The sequence below is a fragment of the Augochlora pura genome, chromosome 4 (genome assembly GCF_028453695.1).
Source record: "Augochlora pura isolate Apur16 chromosome 4, APUR_v2.2.1, whole genome shotgun sequence".
NCBI classification, from domain to species: domain Eukaryota; kingdom Metazoa; phylum Arthropoda; class Insecta; order Hymenoptera; family Halictidae; genus Augochlora; species Augochlora pura.
Window position 1 is genome coordinate 17,048,303 of NC_135775.1, and position 8,344 is coordinate 17,056,646.

General features: G+C 40.0%; 1 protein-coding gene across 1 annotated transcript in view; it reads right to left on the reverse strand.

The window, feature by feature from the left end:
• The window catches only part of LOC144469139 (tubulin monoglutamylase TTLL4), a 157,995-nt gene extending 152,608 nt beyond the window's left edge, over positions 1–5,387 (reverse strand). Inside the window, exon 1 of the mRNA XM_078179084.1 lies at positions 4,612–5,387. The gene's annotated coding sequence lies outside the window, so the exon portion shown is untranslated. The remainder of the gene's footprint in view (positions 1–4,611) is intronic.
• Between the last annotated feature and the right edge of the window lie 2,957 nt (positions 5,388–8,344).

An 8,344-nucleotide genomic window follows, 5' to 3' on the forward strand; every position in this document is an offset into this window, starting at 1 on the left:
AATGCACTCGGTGCGTTTAGTGTCAATATACAGGGTGAGTCATTTAGCTCTGTCATGTTAATTTTTCTCGTAAATTACATGTTCTATAAATAGATGTGTCGGAAAAAATACAAAGGGGTGCATACACGTCAACAATTAATTTTTTGCTATTTTCCTTTTTTATCAAAATATAAAATCACTTGTCGAAATATAAAACATAGATATATCATTCGCACTACTTAATCGCCTACAATGCTACCAATGATTACAAAGAACATTTGAACAGTATTTGCATTAAAATCAACCAAAGAATACTTCTATAAATATTCATTGTTGAATTTTTGCACCGTAAAAATATGTTATGTTATAATGTGAATAGAATGATTAAATCTTGCAGATTATATTTAAAAAAAAAAACAGAAGGCGATGAAAAATTAAATTTTGATAAAATAGTAGCATAGCGAAAAGTTAATTATTACCGCATATACTCTTCTTTTATACAACACACGGTTTACAAAAAGAATTTAATGCGTATTCGCGTAAAGAGAAACGTAACGATAAAAATCATTACGTTAATCTGGAACCGCATTCTAAACCAATGTCCGCCGTTATTATACGATTATTGATTGAACCAGTTCCCGATCCATTCTCGGACGACTCCGCGCAAACGTCCGCGTCGAAGTAACGCTATCGCGGAAAATTAAGACGCGTTCAATTTTCTGCACAAGACCGTTTCTTTTTCTTCCGATTGTCGCGAATCCCCGGCTCGTTCGAAATTACGGGGGACGTCGCGGAATATCGATAGGATCGGGCGTGACGTGTTCGTAACTCACGGGACTTCGTGAAAGATTCGATTAAAATATCTGTCGGAAATGGAATCCCGGCTGGATGTTCGAGTTCGGCGAGGCGTTAATGATCGATAGATTGAGCCCGGCCACTTATACGATCGGATTATCCGTGGAATCGGTCCATCTTATAACTTATTCCAACGATACGGGATCTGATCGGAACTGGGTAATAACTTCTGGTTACCGGTTGTAACCCGAAGCTCGATTGAGTAGAACGCCCTGCCCCGTGCACGTGTGTGGATACCATCGGCGTTTACCCGCGCCGAGTCTATTCCACGCGAGCAACCCTTTCAGTTTATTGGGTTTCTCGATTTTTATTGCGGAGACGCGACTACATATCTCATCTCACTCGCCGGAAACACGTTATAACCGAACGTTAATTCATTGAACAAGGACGTCCGAACTTAAGAACGTTCGAAGGGTAACATTATGTTAATATATTAGAATTACGGGATGATGATTTAAGGTCGAAACGGAAGGCTCTGTTACTCGTTTAGAATAAATCAGCTTGTAGATGCATGATTGGAAGATGGGTAAATTTGTTTACACTATTCCGGTGTTAGGATCTCGGTTGTAGACAAGTATAGGTAGACGTCCATTAACACATGTTCGTCCACGTGACGAAAATTCGTCGTTTGTATATTAGGGAAAATAATTGACTCTAAATATATATAATTCCAATAAAGAACTGATTTTAGCTTTGGTTGCGCCGCATAACGGTGTAAACATAACCAAAAATAAAGTTAAAGCGTAGTATTCGGTATTGTGTATAGAAGCATTTTATTCAAAGATTAAGCGCTTGGATATTGTATAACTTCAGAAAGCAACAAAGATTAAAAATTTGTATCTAAAGACAAATTTGTTTTATGTAATTTTTCAAAATTTCACTGGAAAATATACGGTTTTTAACAAGTTACGTTGTTTGTGAATGGCGGTACAACAAATTACTGACGAATATGTGTTAATACTTTATTTATTATTAACACTTTATCGACCGGTCATTGGACCGTGAACATTTTTATATTTCCATAACATTAGTATTAAATAATATTTACTTAATTTTATTTACTTTATTTATCACGAAAGGTATCTGATATTTATAAAATTATATAATAATACCTCAATAATAGATAACAAATTATTGGTTATCATAACAATCGATTCATAGACTACCAATTGGGATAAAAAGCTAATTTATAGGCTATCAATTGGTAAAATGTTAAACTAAGCTTTCCAATGATAGGGTTGCATGTAGAAGTAGTTCAACAATCTTCTTAAAAGAAAAGCACCCTTAGTACTTGAAGCAATATCAACTGTGAATATAAAATAATTTTTCTAATTTACAGTATTTTCACTTTATATGACAAAGTGCACCTTATAATATAAAATTGAATCTTGCGACTCATATAATAGTTACGCTTTTAGCAATTTTTTAAACATAAATTTTGATAATATGAAAATTATCTTGGAACGTGATATAACAATTTCATTTTTATAGGGTCAAAGAATTAAATAATAATTTTGGGATCGGGTATTCCATCTTATTAGACTAAATTATTTGTTGAATTATGGATAAAACCGTTATTGTTTTTGGAACATTTTTTTAAGAAATTCTCAACTATTGATCCGAACTGCTGGTACATATAGTGTTAAAACGGAATAACTATCATAAAATTGGACCAAATTATTGGAACGCTAGCTGCATCACAATCGCGACATCTGTCGATTTACTTCTAAACTACATTCGTAAGTATTGTAATCTGAATGTGTATGCGTATGTATGGACCTAGTGGCGACATTGTATGTTCCTTTGTCTCGTTTCTGACAAGTTGTTAATACGTGTGAAAAGTTAAATAATTCGCTAAGTGTATTTTTGCTCAACTTAAATTGATTCTTTAGCCAACCAATTATATGCACCAATTAATCCAATTTGCATCAGACGATATACCGCGGATTATTATGCATTTATGGAATGTGATTGTACGAATTAACACAGTATAATTTTACAACGAATAATCTTTTAGTGGTCGAAGCAATCTGACTTGTTAAAAAGGAGAATAAAATGTTCACGCTGAACAAGAGAATACTTAAAGAGATGAATAAAAACGTAACATGTCAATTAATTTTCTCGATTGTTATAACTTTTGTGAGCTACATGCAATACTAGAACAAGTGGACACGTTATCTCAAATATACTAGTGAAATCGATGAATGTTCTATTTTATTGCAAAATATAATTTATGTACATCCCATATTACTTCGAAATAATCGTCTCACTATCCAAAAACTACTTTACATAAATATATAGAAATCGGCAAGTTATTTTAACACATATTCGTCCGCATGACGAAAATTCTTGATTTCACAAACAATCACCAACAGCCAAATGACGAAAATTCATCATTTGTATATTACAAAAAAATAATTAATTCCTATTCTTCTAATTCTAATTTTTACCAAACAGAGATAATTTTAACCAAAGATGATATAATCATAACCATCACTGAAAAATATATGATTTTTAACAAGTTCCGTTGTTTTTATATAGACCATATCATTTCTACAGATAGTGTCAAAAAATGCCGACATTTTGTGAATGGCGGTGCAAAAAAATTACAGGGCCAACATGTATTAAGATTACATAATGCTGTAGGAGCCGTCGATATAAAACGAAAGTGTTATCTAGTGTATGATACGAGCGACAGCGAAGCTATTTTTATGGAAACTGTTCTACCACATACCATTAGTGTAGCCGACAAAGTATGTTTTTCATTCTTCGGGATCGTTCGTTTTCGGTTTCAATGGCAAACCCTGGTATCACAAACCCCGGAATTTCCAAAGACACCGCGGTCTAAGGCCCGATGGTCAACAGCTGGCCCACGATGGATTCGCAAATCCCGTTACGCAGTTGGAAAATCCGTATCCCAGGATTCGAAAAATGAAAACGAGAGAACGTGTCGCGGAAGTAATGTAAAGAGGGCGCAATGGGACCCACGCTTTGCAACCTGATTGGTTATGCATCCATCATAGCGTTGGCCAATTAGAAAACGCGTGGGTTTGAGACAGAGAAATAAATTTTCCTGTAGAGGAAAAAGAAAACTAAAAACTAAAATTCTGTCGTAACTTTAAATAAAATAACAAAATAGATGAATTTTCATTCCAGAAAGTACATGATCAAACATTTAAAACAACATGGGAAGATCTCACTGATGAGAAGAATTAATTAATAAAGAATACGGAATAAAAACAATGAAGCCCAAAAGATAATAAGAGAAAACTCGTCCAAACTAGCAGAAACTTCGAAGGTTCTCGAAAATTGAAACGCCGAAGAAACCTACTTGTGTATACGTCTAATGTAAATTTAATCGGAAAAGTATCAGTAAATGTGCTTAATATACGAAAAAATTTTCGCAAGAAAATCCAGCATACACTGTTTTAAGAAGCATAAAGCATCAATGGTTTCGTAACATTCGTGAAACCTACTCCTGCAATCGAATTTCGCGAAAGAATAACAAGCGCAAAAAGAAATGGTTGCAACAGAAACAGCGTGCCGTTTCTCGTTTTTGATTTAAGGTTAAGTTCGCGGCATTACGGTCTCCCGTGCAACAAGTTATCCTTCTACCCCCACCCTTTCATCAAATCGACACGTTTCTCTGTCGCTCTCACGCGGTTCCTTTTACTCCGGCGGCGCTTAGCACACTGTACCCGACTATACAGGGCGTCCTGTAACAACTATCAAGACGTCCCGTTCTCTCCTCGGAGATATTCATGCTGTTTCACTCACCTCCGAGATATCAGGCTCTCTATCCTTTGTTGCTGCTCGAAGTCGAGGCTACTTCTTTCTTCCTCCAGCACGATCTTACCACGTGCTTCACTCGCACTCGTTTTCCTGAACCGCGTCCAGGCTTGTGCCGCGCATGCGCCAAGTGTTACCGTGCGCAGCTCGTGCTGCGCGTACGCCGGAACAAGCGATCTTTTTTCTCTCGCTTGCTCCCGCCCCGTGTCTCTTTCTCTGTCATCGTCCGCTCCGCTCCCTCTACCATGCCGCGCCGGCTTCTTGGCTTTCATCGTTCGTACCGTCCTCTTCCGACTCCCGTTGTTCCTTTTCTCGTATCTGCATTTTTTTCTACTGCGCCGTTCGCAACTCGTGCTGCGCGTGCGCCGCAAAGTATCTATTTTCTCTCCCTCTCTCTTCGTTCCCCGCGGCCCGGGCCCCGCCGACTCGCTCGCGTCGACTCCTTTCTTACAGCCTCCGTAATCCCTGTCTCCTTCTTCTCTCGCTCTCTTTCTCTCTCTAAACTTCTCCAGCTCCCTCTCTCGACCGACTACCTCTCCGTCTGTTCCATGGCAAGCCGCTCGTGCAGCGCGTATGCCACTATAAAACACCTACTTTCTTTCTCCGTTGCTTCCATCGGCCGTCCCTCTCGCCGTTCGCCTGGCTCGTTCTAACTTCCTGCTCGGGTTCCGTAATATTTTTTTTCTCTTTCTTCCTTTTTTCTCCATCGCTTTGTCCTTCGCTTTACTTTCCTCTGCTAACAAAGCTTGTTTTCTTCTCATCTCGGGCCTTTTGTGTCTTTTTCTGGTACCGTGCGCAGCTCGTGCTGCGCGTACGCCACGGTCAACCTTTCTTTTCTCTTTTGCTCTCGTTCGTCACCTCACTAATAGTTCATTCTTCTCTCTCTCTCTCTCTCTGTCTCTCTCTCTTTCTCTCTTCCTCTTCCTCTTTCTCCACTCTGCCTTATCTGACGTCCTCTTTACGTTTCTTATTTTGTTTTCCTTGGATCTTCTTTTATTCTTTTGGATTGCCTTTGCGATCCGCCTTTGCTTTCGAGATGCGCGTAATCCGAGCCGAACGCAACTGTCAATCCTGTTTATATCCGGTTCTTGACGTTTCTGTCTCTCCCTCTCATTTACATATTTTTTTAGACACCGACGTATCGCTCCCTACATTCCTCTGTTTTCAAACAAGAAATCTTATTAATTATGGATGACAATTACAAAAAGATTGAGGGTCCCATTCAATTAACGGAGAAATTATTATTGATTTATGTGTTTCGACGTTGCGACGTATATGAAGCAACCGCGATTACACGCAATCACCCCCAACCCCACCCAAAAAAAACATCGACAACATGTACCATGTACGATAACTTAAAAAATTACATGTGATTATGCACAAGTTATAAAGTGTTATAAAACCGGTAATATACTTAGATGTCGATTGTTATTTTCCTTGAATTAATTACTCAAGCAGATATTTATGATCAACTGTATGACGATTGGTATTATTAAATTAAAATTTTAACCATTAGCAATAATAAACATTATATTCCCCTTTTATAGTCTACAGGGGAATACAAGACAGTAAATACATTTTAAAAGAAGTGAGAAAGTAAACTATTTCACCATGATTTAACATTTTTATAAAATTGTCAATAAATATTGTAATCATATTTAGATAGTCCTTACGTGTCAATAAACCACAGAATCTGATAGCCTGCGATTTTTACGCATTCTCGACGCAAACGACTACAAAATACCAAACGGTTAAGAAGTTGTAAATATTAAAAAATATATTTCCGTTCATTTACAAGTTACTAAAACCGTTGAAGGAGGAAAAACATTTTCAGCAGATCTACATTTTTTGCAGCTATCTCGAACGCTCATCATTTGCATAAAAGACCGCAGTCCGCTAACGGATAAAAGTAACCCGTTTGTTTCATTTCCGATTAATTCGCATAATTCCTTCCGCCCCGTCGTTTGACCGGAAGGACACCACGGATCAAGGGATCCGTGACAAAAGCTTACGGGGAACAAAAATTCATGTGGCAGCGTGTAAGATGCAAATTACGTGGCCGGCGATCGTTCGCCCTTTTTCCTGGGGTGCGGAACAGCAATATCGAAGGGGTGGAAACTGCCCGGCCCTTTGCGCAGACGGGTCGACGCATGTACCTGTGCGAGAGGACGACGGGTGTCTCCACCCTCTTCGATGCTCGACTTGGTAATGGCGCATGCGCAGCTTCGTCGGCTATATAAGAGGAAGACTCCTGATCCTAACTCACATTCAATCACACCTACTCAAAACGTGCGCTTCTCCAGGGAAACAGGAAATCAGATCCATCCGTGGAGTTCGCGTTGCAGCGGCAGTGCACGTGGTTTCGTCATTCCGTTTCCGGTTCGCTATCTGGCTGACCGGCGCACGCTTGCGCCGGCACTCTCGTCGCACATAGACGCGCAGAGAGACACGCTGGGCGAAACGAAATAGCTACAGGACGAGCAGCCTCCGGCAAATGCATACAGAGATTCGAGTGCGTTGACGTATGCGCGGTACAGTCAACGCAAAAGACGACCCGCGCCGATCAACGACGCCTGATCCAGCCCTGCCAGTCTGGTTCCGAAACGTCAAGAGACGCGACCGGTTTTTCTGCTCTGTCGGGCGGCGCCACCACCATGAAGAGCCTGATCGCGAGAGCGACCGTCAGTTCGATGACTGATCGACGTATTGACAGTGCGCTCTTCACGCGACGCGCTGTCAAGAATGCTCTGTCAAGTGTTCGCCGGCTGTGCGGTAGAATTCATCAGGAGATCCGTCGCGCAGATGACAAGAGCCAGCCGAAGAACCGTGTTAACGAGATGGGAAGCAGACTGACAGCGCGACGGATGCAACTGGACGAGGAAGAGTTACGGAATTTGAGGAACGAGAACCTGGAGAACGAGTTCAGGGAATTGGCAACGAAAATTACACACTGACACCGGATCAAGATCTCAGTTTTTGCTGGCGGCATCGCCGGGAGGAGAGGAAAAATGATCTCGCCGTGGGATTCTCCGGGGGCCGAGGCGCTGCCAGTGCTGCACGAGGGGGACGCGCTGGTGCATCGACGCCGTTGAATGTCAATAAGCAGATTTCTTTAGTAAGGTCTTCCATTACGCGCACACCGCGGATTTTAAGATAGCTTTAAATCGATTGTAATCGTAGAGTTTTCGTAGATTTTAAGTTTCCTCGACGTTTGTACTATAGGACTTAGCTTTGTAAATTGACTCATCGATTGACTCCTGGTTCGGAGCTTTAACTGTGTTAGGTTTACAAATCGCGACGAAACAGCCCGATAGTTTTAACGAGATAAGCTTTAACGAGTAAACTGCAATAACCGCGCGAAATACGATCTTTAAGTTAGATATTATCGATGGACTGACTTAAACTGTGATAATATGCTTAGCGATATAATCGATAGGATTACTCTTAGATGTAACGTCATCGAACTTTGGTTTCGAGAACATAGGCCGCCCAGTGCATATTCTTCAATATGAACAACTGTGATACTCTGTAAAGAGATTGCATTACTTTTTCGAAAGTGTCGTATCTGTGATAAACGATTAGGAAAGAATTTCCAGATAAATGTGATAGTAGCTATTTAAGGGAATCCACTGTGATATTGGTAGGTTAATACGAATACTGTGATAGAACGAATAATTGATCTCATTGTATGTCTTCCGAAAACTGTAATATTAGCGTGTAA